Below are 12,915 nucleotides of genomic sequence, written 5' to 3'. Positions count from 1 at the left end.
TGGAATACAGTCATGCTCAGAACTGAATAAAAAGTAGAAGGTGGGTAGAACTTCACTGGATACTTTAGGTGGAATGGCTAAAAGACACCCTGTTCAGAATAGGTGAAAGTAGCAGTGCAGGCTTATAGCTGATGGCTCAGGTGATCCATGAGTCAATTTAGGGAGGAATAAAAGGACTCCTGCTAATTAAGAAGGAATTCACCTGCATACATTTTCTTTCTGGGGAAGGCCTTCCTGTTTAGTGCTCATGATAGTGTATAGTAAAAAGTTTGACCTGTTTCTGCTGCTTTAGTCTTAGTTATTGTAAGTCAGATATATTAGAAATATAATGCCAAATACTGGGAAAGGTGGGTTTTTTTTTTTTGTTTCATCTGAAGTGTTTGTAAAATGTAGACTTTTAGTAGCAAAACCTCTTCCCTTAGCACAGCTCTGCCTTGCCCTAGGCCTTCCATGGATGGCATAAAGCTGAGGAGAACATTTCTTCTATTTTCAAGTCATAATATATTTAACAAGAACAACACTTTCCAAACATTTAATAGGGCCATGCACAATGGGGTGTACTAAATGTGATGCAAATTAATGTTTCTTATTTGGTACCTATGAGTTAAAGCCAAAACCTGAATGAATCTGGATAGCTCAGTCATAATAAGTGAGAGCTCAGACAGATTCACAGCTGGGTTTGAAAAGGGAGCTAATCATGAAAGCAACATTTTAAATCAGGAAGGAGCAAGGAGAAAATACAGGTTTGTTAGGGTAGGCCTAGCCAAGTGTCTGAACAGCTATAAGCATGTGTATCGTCCCCATACAAATATATCGGAATCTGAAAGGGCAAAGCGGGAAATGAAGAGATGAGTGAGAATTTAAAATAAAAGTTAATTGAACTTTATTTTCCATTTGCACAAGCGCGTGTGTTTGACAGCTGACATGTGGAAGCTCCACAGGGGCTCAGCGTTTCAGAGTAAAAAACTGTCACCATGTGCAAACTGCTTTTCCAACTAAAAACTGAGTCCCAGGAAAGTACCATGAGAGGCAGACTGACTTGTTACTCAAAATCATTTCTGGATGTCTTGCTCAAATTAACAAGAGCAACTCAAGGTTCTTGTTTAGTTCAGGAAGAATTTTATTTTACCTTGACATTAATCTGAACAAAAAGCCTGGGTCTGAACACCCACAAGCTGCAGGGAACTTGTAATGTGAGGAAAACTTACCACAACGTTCCATTCATGCACAGAGTATGCATCCTTTCCTAGTTCCCATGAGTTGTCATTTTCCACTGGTTAGTGGGAAGGAGTGTTGCCTAGCAGTTAGACTCTGGACCAGAAGTCAGGCATTCAGGCTTCCTCTGTGAGTTGCTTTGTGGTAGCAGTCAAGTCCCGTCCCCTCTTTGTTGTTGTTTTCCCTCCTGTAAAACAGGATAATAACTAATTCACAGAGATGTCAGTTAACATTTCAGATTCCTGGAGGAAGGTGCTATAGAAGTGCAGAATAGCAGCAGTATAATATAACTATTGCTAAGTACCAGGAGTAGTCTGCCTCAATTGCACTTTGCCAAGGATATTTATTGTTACTCTCTCACTACCCAACACACGCTTACTTCCTTACTTAATCACTCATGAAGATGCTTGTGCAGAGCTCTGAGCCTAACTTCTTAGGCTCCAAGGTAGTCATAGAGCTTAAATGCAGGACACTTGCTTTAAGGCTCAGTCAAAACAAACAAAATGCTAAAAATAAATTGGCATCTCATCTTTTGCTGGGAAAGGATCATTCAGAAGGAATGAAAGGTTGGTAATAAACACCTAGAAATTCTGTGGCTTGAGAAAAGGAGTCTGTTTTTTTTTCTGTCAGATGGTGGAAAAGGCTCTTTCCTAAGAGAGCGTTCTTGATGGTGTGGGAAGGCAAAGAATGAATCTTGAAACAAAAATAATTTACAAATGAGCTATAGCAGATAAACCTGGTGGTGTTTGAAGGTTTAAATACTTGTGGGAGTCCGATCTGAATGCCTTGCAAGCCAGACTAGCCGGTTATATAGGCAGAGGGACTGTATCAGGGGAGAACAGCTGGTGCCATGGATCAACCATATTCCCATGGCAAAATGAGAACCTCCACCCTTTCTTCTTCTCTTGTCTGACGGTAGTAACAGTTCTAAGGCGAAGTGTTGGCCCGGGAGGGGGGGGGGGAACATATTTTGTAACCAGAGGCGGATCTACAGTGAAACACAGGGCCCTAGCACGGGCCTCCCCAGCTACAGAGGACCCCGGGCCGGGCAGCCCAGCACCCGCCGCGGGGGAGAGCAGGGAGGGAGCCGCGGGCTGGAGGCGCCGCGTGCGCTGCGCTGTCCCGGGCGGTGAGCCGGGCTCCGGCTGCTGGCTGGCGCTGGCGGCCAGGTGGGGGGCCGGCTGGGGGCGCCGGGCAGCGCAGGTAAAAGGCCACGGACGCATCCGCCAGCCAGGTAAGGTAGCCCAGCGGCCGGGACGGCCCCAGCTCCCCCGCTCCCATGCACTGCCCCCTACACAGACACGCACCCCAGTCCCCTGCCCTGAGCCGCCCCCTGCCCTCACTCCTGCACCCCCAAACAACCCCAGCCCTGACTCTGCATCCCCCCCACGCACCCTAGCCCCCTGACCTCCCTGACTTCTGCAACCCCCCACCCCTGCCCTGAGCACCAAACAGGAGCTCCTGCACCCCCCCCCCCATTCCCACCTGCACCCCTCGCACCAAACAGAAGCTGCCCCAGGTAAGCGCTCCACACCCCAAACCTCTGCCCCAGCCCTGAGTCCGCTCCTGCACCATAACTCCTGGCCAGACCCCACACCCCAACCCCCTGCCCACTCCTGCACCCTAACTCCCTCCTAGACCCCACACCCCAACTCTGAGCCCCCTCCCGCACCCTAACTCCTGGACAGACCCTGCACCCCAACCCCCTGCCCACTCCTACACCCTAACTCCCTCCTAGACCCCAACTCCCTCCCACACCCCAACCCTGAGCCCCCTCCCACACCCTAACTCCTTGCCAGACCCCACACCCCAATGGGTTTTTAAAAGTTTTTTTATTAAGCGTTCTTATCCAAAGCACTTAGAATCCTCCGCTAATGGTACAAACAATATTTGGAAAGATCATTGAGGTCTGCCTTGACCCTTAGCAATTTTCAAGTGGTCTCTGGGGGGGAAAAAAAAAAGTGTGTTAGCAAAGCACAACAACATTACACACTGGTTTGGGACAGGAAGTGAAGAATACCAGGGTATGCCTACACAGCAACTAGACACCCGTAGCTGGCCTGGGTCAGCTAACTCAGGCTTGTGGGGCTTGGGCTTGGGCTGCGAGGCTATTTAATTGTGGTGTAGACTTCCAACTCAGGCTGGAGCCTGGGCTGTAGGACCCTCTGAAGTGGGAGGGTCCCAAAGCTCCAGCTGCAGCCTGAGCTTGGAAATCTAGACCGCATTGAAACAGCCACAGGTTTCTCTTGTCTGTGTAGACACATCCATAACAGGAGAAGACCGTTTTGGTAGGCAGAAGATAATTACTTGAGTCAATGCCCTGGCCAAACTCAACTAATGGTGCCACAAGTACGCCTGTTCTTTTAACTAATATACAGTATCAATACATCTTTCAAGGATGATATGTCACCTGAAAGATGGGGTTGCCTTCAGAAACGTAGTGCTCCTTAACACCTTGCAAGGTTCCAGATCTAATACTGAATCAGAGGAAAGAATACCATCTAGTGTACACAGAGCACTTCCTTTTGCATTTAAACATTCCTTTAAAGGTCTTTGATTCAAGTATTGACCTAGTCTGATCCTGCTTAATTTATTTAAGAGCTTAGGGTCTGAGCCAAACCTCACTGAAATTAAAGAGAATCTTTCCATCCACTGCAAATGGGGTTTTGTATCCGGCCCGAACACTGATCACAGCAGAAGCTATCATTTGATATAACATTATAATACAGCAATAACCACAAAGCATACCACAATTCTAGTCACTTTGACATCCTAGACAGCCTGAACTCCATCCCATTAGAGCACTTTGATTAGTGACATGCCATTTCATGTGTCATTCCTTTAACAAGAACATATTAAAAACCATCTTTCATATCAATGAATTTTATAATCTGATGTACACTACTTCTAGCAAGGTTAACTAATCATAGTGCTAAGAGAAAATATTCTTCTGCATAAATGATGCATCTGCCCAAGTTTGTATGTTAAGTATGACTAATGCCATATCCAATCTCAGCTTTATGAAGAATGGGCAAATTATATGTAATAAATAATGAGCTCTTTATTTATTAGAATCTAAATTTCTACAACTCACTGCAGATGATGAGGAAGAATATTTGGCAATAATTTAAGCAGAGGTGATGAAAGAGGTTCTGTTGGATGAAAAGACAACTCAATAAAACATAAATTTATTTTATTAGAAAAAAATAAATAGGAAGCACTAGAGCCAGAGGATAAACTAGTAATGTGATAGGGAAAGAGATTTCAGTCTCATGAGAGACGTGGAAATTTCATTTGCGGAAGTCTCTAAAGGTTCATCTGTAGGAGCTGATCCTCATTTGTTCACCCAGTAGGTAGCCTGCGATCTTCCTTGTCAATGTGAAATATGCCTGAATGTTGTTTGTTTGGATTATTATACTGGCAGTGGGTTTTTTGCTTTGTGGGTTGTGGATTTTTTTAAAAATATAGAACAAGGATAGACAAGTAATATGAAATGAGAAACTCCCAAGTAAAGGTAGAGTCTGACATTTCAGTGTGTTGTGTTTGTCATTCTGTTCTTGACTATTCATGATTGTATATTGAAATAAAATGTGAATGTTACACTAAGTATCCTCTCTAAAATTCATTAGTTCATATCAAGTTAACCCTTCAGAGGCCTTCCTTTTCCATTCTATACTATCTTTGCCCAACAAACCCAACCAGAGTCTTCTGCGTTATCAAGCCCTGAATCCCATACCTATCTCCAGTTACAATAATCTTTGAGTCTCTATCAAGGTTTATTTTTACAATATACTCCAAAAGGAGAGGACTGAGTCATAAAAATAAATAAATGGGTTGGAGTGGTGCAAAATGTTCACATTAAAACCACATGCGACTCACTTGCATAAACACTCCGACCCAGGTTGTCAAGGTTCGTGAACCTTACCATTAAAATTGGCTAAAGGTTGTTTGAACCTAAGTCAGGTTAAGGTTTGGATCAGACTCGGGCAAAATTTTTACTTCTGCATGATTTTAGAACAAATCTGAGTAAGAGATTGTGGTTTCGGCCTTGTTTTGCTTTTAGTTGTGTGAGTAGGAGGAACCTGTTGCAACTTGTGGAACTCAAAACACAGAAATTGACTTTAATATTACAGAAAAAAATATACTAAATTTTTCACTATGTTCTGAGAACACTTTTTATATTGAGAGTATTTGCAGTGAATAGGGTATATCTCTGGCTTTTTTTATTCCGTCCACAAGGATCAGAATCCTAAGCAACTTCTTGGCTATAAATAATACACCCGCTTCTGATTTTTCTCCCTCGAAGGTGGCATCACAGACGGTCCCCCTCTTTTTGTATCTTGCACCTTGATAAGGAGGCTCGGCATATATTGCCTCTCTTCCCCAATGCCAACCTTCTGAGAATGGACACTTGAAAGTGATTCCTATACTTTTGCAATATAAATAATAAACTGATTTTATTCTGGGTAGAATTCAGTGGCAAGAAATGACTCCAATAATAAATCAGAATAAGGCAGAATTTGGCATCTCAGCACTGATGTGCAGCTTTTATGAGGAAGGAGGTGACCCTCTTAGGAAACCTATCCGTATAAATCTCAGCTACTCAGAAGTTATAGCACTTGGCAATGCTGTTAGCAGGCCTTGTTGAAATTCAGGCCTTGAGCATGAAAAGTTGCAGGAAAGAGGATGGATTTATCAACTTCCGTGAACCACCCTAACTCTTGTTTTTTTATTTTCATACTTGTAAATTAAATTAAAGGCGGTGTAATTTGCTTACTGCTAGCCTTGCCAAAAGAAAGTTCTGGTAAACCTCAGGATACTGGGGAGTGGAAAACTGGTTCTGAAATATCTCCATGCCCACTTCATCAGTGGGAGCATCTGCTTAGTTTTAGAACTAAGCCTCAAGCCGCCTTTGTACACTTGATTGGTAAACTGAGTGAGTTCCAGATTCTAAAAGCATTGCTCTTGCACCTATTGCATGTAGTATGTGAGCTGTGTGTCCTCTGCTACTGCCCTCTAGATTCAGAATTGTTCAGCTGTGTGTCACAGGGATTCTCCTTCATCACAGGACAAAGGGGTCTGTGCTTTTAGCAGCAGGAGGAGAGGATTCGCTGCCAATCTGCAGCCCCATTTGCCCACGGTTTGTGCAGTAAAGTGACAATGGAAAAGTTCTAGATAGTCCATGGATTTGTTACACTGATGTGAAAATGGAACTGAAATCTTGTGTGTGCCGCATGATCCTAACAGTTAAACTGCATCTAAATAGATGTCATGTATTGGCTAGTGGGGGTGGTGGAGTACTATTATCCTCTAACTGATCAGCTGTGTGTCAGAAGCTTTATACTACTGAAAGCTAATGGAGATTCTCCCTTGAGATCAAGTGGGAGGATCCTCTGCTGTTAGAAAAGCAGGACAATCTGTACTCAGCGTTGCTGAGTTCACGGGCAACACCAGATACGACAACTATGTTCTTAAGTGGATCTTGTCTGTTACAGCGTCTTTAGCCACAATGAAAAGCAACTTACCACCAGTGTCCTCCTTTAACTATTCTAAATAACAGCTGAAATCCATCATTTAAATGAACTATTTTTCCATTGTACTGCAATGCTCTTGTGCATTGTGGTTTATATTCTCTAGCCAACAACATTAAGTTCTGATGTTTCACTTCCCTGTGTATAGAAATCCCAGTGACATTCAGCACCTGCTTTTATCATTTCTCCTGTCCACATTCAGTTGTTCTATCCATATTTTTCTAAGCTGCTTACAAAGCCTGCGTTTTCAAAGGGAAAAATATTTAAGATGTCAGTCTCCATTATCCTCTTAGACAATGTAATTTAAGGGGCTGTCAGGTCACCTTAACGTGTACAGTTATCTGTCTTGTATGTTATCAAATTTTATAGGAAGGAAGCTTATTGCAGGAAGGTAAGAGGTGTTGATTTAAGGATGCTATAAGTAACTGTATAGTTTGTCTAAAGCTGACTCACTGCTCTTAAGGATAACATTCTATTTAAACAGTATGGTGAAAAGATAATTTAAACAGACTGGGATGTACTCCTTAAGCTCTAGTGGATGTATTAACTGTCAGCAAGTATAATATAACAATCCCCAAATAGTTAGAGAAGAGAGATTCTGAATTATTACTTACTTCTATCAATAACTATTGATGCATGCAGTATTGATGTAGCCATGTTGGTCCCAGGATACAGTACTAGATATTAGAGATACTACAGAGACAAGGTTGGTGACCAACAGAAGTTGGTCCAATAAAAGATATTACCTCACCCACCTTGTCTCTCTAATAACTATGGAGACAGGATTATCTGAGCCCCAAAACTGCCCAATGAATTATTGTGTAAGATGCTACCTTGGAAAATATTCCTGTATGTCTATGTTCTTGGCTCACCTGGGAGCCAAATAAAGTGAGGGACTCACAAGAGCTGATGGTCAACTAGATGCAGTGGTAAAGTTCCCAGAGCTTTAAGTCCAGGGTACTAAAGTCCAGTTTGTAATTACAGGCAGAAATGGGTTTCATCAGCAATCTCACATGCAGACTGATGGATTCTGTAGTTGCTTATGAAATATTTTGTTATGTATCTTCTAGTTTTCAGCAAGCCACTGAAAAACAAACAAACTCATCAGGTGAGTTGTCTCACCACCTGTTGGGATTTTTTGGCTACTTATACTGAATGATAGAAGTCTCCCAGAGCTGATATAAAACCGAGAATTTGTTTACTTGTGATCACTAAACAAAAAAGCTAAAAAAAACCAAAGCCCTTTCCCTGATCTCACAAGTGTTAATGGTTTTAATCCCTGGGTCCTGCCAAAATTCCAAGTTGGCTAAATATTTTCTACCTCCTTTTAAATTCCTTGTACAGTTTAGGAAAGGATGTGAAGAATAACTTAAAAGTTAAACTATTTTGTAATGTTGCAGTGCATTCTTAAGTAGCTTCTGTGACCTGCCCCAGAGGTGGCTGCATTTCAGAAGCAAGCAAGGTGTTTCTGTCATGGTAGCATATGTGATGCATCAAGGGACTTTAGGCTCCCTTGGAATGTAGGAGGCCATATACATTGGCTTGGGAGAATTAAATTTTTATTTAATTTTTATAATTTAGTTGGATAATCTTGGTTATTTTTAAACTTTTTTCCAATTTTTATCTATTTAAATTTTCAGTTGCTGGAAATTATGGGGTGGGATCAGACAATAGAGGGGGTAGGGTAATTATTTAATGACAGTAGATGTTGAGATTCAAAAAATTAAAGCTTTATAATTGTCAAAATACAAATTGTCACCATTGCATGTCAAAATATACCAAGTAAATATTCTTAAACCAAGTATAATTTCACAAGCAGCATTTTTCTTACATTTACCGATCTGTAAATTTCAGTAATTATCAATGGAAATATGTTTGTCATGAAATTATGTTTACTAGCATCTACTGATTAAAAATCTCATCCTTCCAAGACTACATATAAAGGTAAAAATAGTTATAATTGCAACGTAAGGTGTAGTTTTTTAATGGTGATGGCAATTAACCACTGGAACAGGGTCGTGGTGGGTTCTCCATCACTGGCAATTTTTAAATCAATATTTGATGGTTTTTTAAATAAAAGATATGTTCTAGTTCAAAAGGAATTATGTTGGAGACATTCTGTGGTCTATATTATACTGGAGGTCAGATTGCTGATCTGTAACTTTCCTGCTGAATTGTAGAACAAGCTGACAGAACTAGTCTCTGGACTGAAATATTCTTCTGTGTAAACGCCATATTCAAAGGCATGTGTGGATTAGGCTCTAATATTTAATTTTTCTCAGAATAAACTCCTTTCAGAATGACAACTGGGTTGAAATTTCTCATGCATCCATGTCGGGGAGCAACAGACCAAGCAATCTCACCGGTAGGAAGGTCATGGGTATACCAAACTGCTAAGAAATCATTACACTACTGACTGGATTTGATAGATGAATGTAGCTTGCAATTGGATTCAGAGCCACTTCACAAGCTTTGAGGACATCTGTTTTAAGAATTAATTAATCCTACACCCATTGAAAGAATCTGAGAAAAATCATAGGGAAAGATGTGCAACACTGTGTGTGTTTAGACTTGAACCAAGACTAAAGTTATTTACTTTTCAACAGCCTGTAGCTTTGTCCAGGTAATAGAATGCATTGTTAGCCAAATACAGATTTGTGTCTGTATTTTTATCTTTGGCTTTCTGACTCAGTTTGTATTCTGTTGTCGGGGGTTCATCCAACTGTAGCTGAGTCAGTTTTCCTTTTGCTACTCTTCACTTTTATCTACAGCTTTACCTACACTTGACCTTATAATGGTGTGTGGGTTTTGTTTTTTAATAATTTCCCACTATTGCAGCTCACAAATATGTAAATATCCCATAAACAAGATCATCCTCCCAACACTCCTGTGTACGACAGAAGTGTTATCAGCATCCCAATTTGTGAAATCTCAGAGTAAATGTCTTGCAGAGCTGGGAACAGAATCTGTCTCACCTGAATCGGAGTCCAATACCATAACCATCAGACCAGTCTTGTTCTCTCTCGCTAATGGTTCACATTTTTAATCTTGTATCTGAACGTCTCTTATTAATATCTCCCTCTTGGGTAAGGGATAACAAGAATAATTTCATTCGGTCATGTTACTCTTGCAAACCAGAGCCTGTCCATTTGTTAGCAGCCAGAACATTATAACAGCCTCTTGCAAAGAGCATAGCAGTAGCAAGTATAATAATCATCGTTAGACTAGCCATGACAACAATGAAAATTCCACATGTTGACAGAGGCCAGTACAGTTTGCAGCCCAAACCATGTGTCCTTCAGAGTAAATGCTGTGGGTACAGCCATATGATCAGCTGCACTTTGTTAACCCCTAATTCCCATCATCCTGATTGAGATTGCAAAACCCAAATACAGCAGCACACGTTCTTGAGTGAATTTGCTGCCACAACCTATCTGGAGCCGTCATGGAAAAGTTCTAACGGTCTCAATGTAATTCCTGCTTGTTTCTTAATCAACACCCTGCTGCTCCCAGTGGGAGACTCTGTGGCCACAGTTCAACATAAATACTAGAAAACAGCTGTACCTTCCCCCCACCCGTTCTTTTCTTGAATGTACTTTGGCAGAAAGGTAAAAAAGGATTTGCATAGGATCAGGCGTAGCCTATTTTGTTTCTGTTGTGCTAGCAATTGTATCAGTTGCTTATTCTTATTGGTCCCCTTTTATGTTGTCTTATTTGGAGCTGTTTTCAGAGTAGCAGCCGTGTTAGTCTGTATTCACCAAAAGAAAAGGAGGACTTGTGGCACCTTAGAAGCTAACAAATTTATTTGAGCATAAGCTTTCGTGAGCTACAGCTCACTTCATCAGATGCATTCAGTGGAAAATACAGTGGGGAGATTTATATACACAGAGAACATGAAACAATGGGTGTTACCATACACACTGTAACAAGAGCGTTCTCCAACTGGTTTTTGAATGCCAATTGTGCCCACATATCTATTCAGGGGACACCATCACAGGACCTAATAACATCAGCCACATTATCAGAGGCTTGTTCACCTGCACATCTACCAATGTGATATATGCCATCATGTGCCAGCAGTGCCCATCTGCCATGTACATTGGCCAAATTGGACAGTTTCTATGTACAAGAATAATAAATGGACACAAATCAGACGTCAAGAATTATAATGTTCAAGAACCCGTCAGAGAACACTTCAATCTCTTTGGTCACTCAATTACAGACCTAAAAAGTGGCAATTCTTCAGTAAAAAATCTTCAGAAACAGACTCCAACAAGAGACTGCTGAATTGGAATTAATTTGCAAACTGGATATAATTAACTTAGGCTTGAATAAAGACTGGGAGTGGATGGGTCATTACGCAAAGTAAAACTATATTTCCCCATGTTTATTGCCCCCCCCCCGTTCCTCAGACGTTCTTGTCAACTGCTGGAAATGGCCCACTTTGATTGTCACTACAAAAGGTTTCTCCCCCCTCCCCTGCTCTCCTGCTGGTAATAGCTCACCATACATACTGTAACGAGAGTGATCAGGTAAGGTGAGCTAACCCACATTGTTTCATGTTCTCTGTGTGTGTATATATATCTCCCCACTGTATTTTTCCACTGTATGCATCCAATGAAGTGAGCTGTAGCTCACAAAAGCTTATGCTCAGATAAATTTGTTAGTCTCTAAGGTGCCACAAGTACTCCTTTCCTTTTTATTTGGAGCTGATAATGTTACAGGGATATTTGTTTTCAGGGAAGCCCTTGAAATTTAAGATGCCCTGTGTAATAAGTATCTGACGTACAGTGCTAACAAGAAATTGAGAGGGCCTGATTCGCGACTGCCTTGCACCTTGTGTTATCATTTACACCAGTTCAACGTGCTACCAAATCTGAATGCTACCTTTAAAATCCACTCTCCCTCCACTTTCCATTGGTATAAAGATGCAGGGAAATAGTGAGTTGGGGTCTGAAAACTCATTTCCTGGCTCCAGCCACGTGATCTGGGCCAGGGCTCTAAAGACTAAGTCATCTGTTGCATACAGCTACCACTAACGTTACATACAAGTTTTTGTGTTTTCTGAAGTTTTAAAGTGAGATATTGTAGAAAGAAACTATGGATTCACTGCTCTATCTAAAACTTCATGAAGTGAGAAGAACCGGTCACCCTAAGGAAACAATGAAATGTTGCAGGTGAGGATGGGGTTGTTTTGGTTTTTAAGGGTTTTTATTATTTAAAATTTTTGTCAATGGAGCATGCAGCATCTAGCAGGATAAATTTGTTCTGAATCAGCAAAGGAAAAAAAGAGAATATCCTGAGAGGCAGATACCGAGTCCTCCTGCTTACAGAGCATCCAGTCATGTATAAGGCCACAACATAATTCACAACAGTCTCTTGACCAGACAATAGTAGTTTGCACTTCAGTGCAACCTTTCCTACAGGGATTCCAAAATGTCTGATCGTTAGGTTTTGCATCATCTATGTGTTATCCCTTTTTAAAAAAAAATCAGATAGGAGAAGTGACTCTCCCAATATTACATTCAATAGCAGAGTCAGGAATATAACTCAAATCCTAACTATGTTTCTGACACTTCAATAAATTGCAAAAACCAGTACTGTGTCTGAATGCTAGTATTGTAATCATAATGTTGAGAGGTATCATCTTGCTGATATCAATGTGATAAGGGCAGAGGTCACTTTCAAATAGTGGGTTGGAGGGTTGCTCTCCCGTGGGGAAGGAGAAGAAATAAATAGGCTTGGTGACATTGAAATATGGCTGTCAGGTAATTTCTGTCTTCAAAGGCATATGCTGTCTCTTCACAGGTGCTGATCTACATGCTGCATTTAGCAAAATGTCTGCAGATTCCCCTTAAACCACTTTGACACATCTTCCTTTTGTTAAACTAGGCACTAATCCATATAATTGTTAGTGGTGGTTTGAATGAATGCAAGTTGACGGGTGACTCTTTCATATAAATGTATTATAATTGTAGGCTCTTGTGTATTGCTGGGTGTGCTCTGTATTACAGTGTTAAATTTGGAATGTGTTCTCATCCCTAGAGGGGGAAGAACATATAAATTATCCCAATCTCAGCCGATCACATATTCCAGACTCCTGAGCTATTTAAAATTCCTAACTTTCAAAAAGTGAGGGATTAAAACCTTTCAATTGACATGGAGTTTA

At 41.1% G+C, this 12,915-nt stretch overlaps 1 protein-coding gene across 2 annotated transcripts in view; it reads left to right on the top strand.

Annotated features, from left to right (window-relative positions):
- Positions 1-2,359: 2,359 nt before the first annotated feature.
- Positions 2,360-12,915, top strand: part of CAMK1G (calcium/calmodulin dependent protein kinase IG) — a 66,829-nt gene continuing 56,273 nt past the window's right edge. For both annotated transcript variants that reach the window (XM_073319948.1, XM_073319949.1), the window contains exon 1: positions 2,360-2,449. The gene's annotated coding sequence lies outside the window, so the exon portion shown is untranslated. The remainder of the gene's footprint in view (positions 2,450-12,915) is intronic.

The sequence above is a fragment of the Lepidochelys kempii genome, chromosome 21 (assembly GCF_965140265.1).
Source record: "Lepidochelys kempii isolate rLepKem1 chromosome 21, rLepKem1.hap2, whole genome shotgun sequence".
NCBI lineage: Eukaryota > Metazoa > Chordata > Testudines > Cheloniidae > Lepidochelys > Lepidochelys kempii.
The sequence above is the reverse complement of the archived record's forward strand: the minus strand, read 5'-3'. Positions and strand labels throughout refer to the sequence as shown.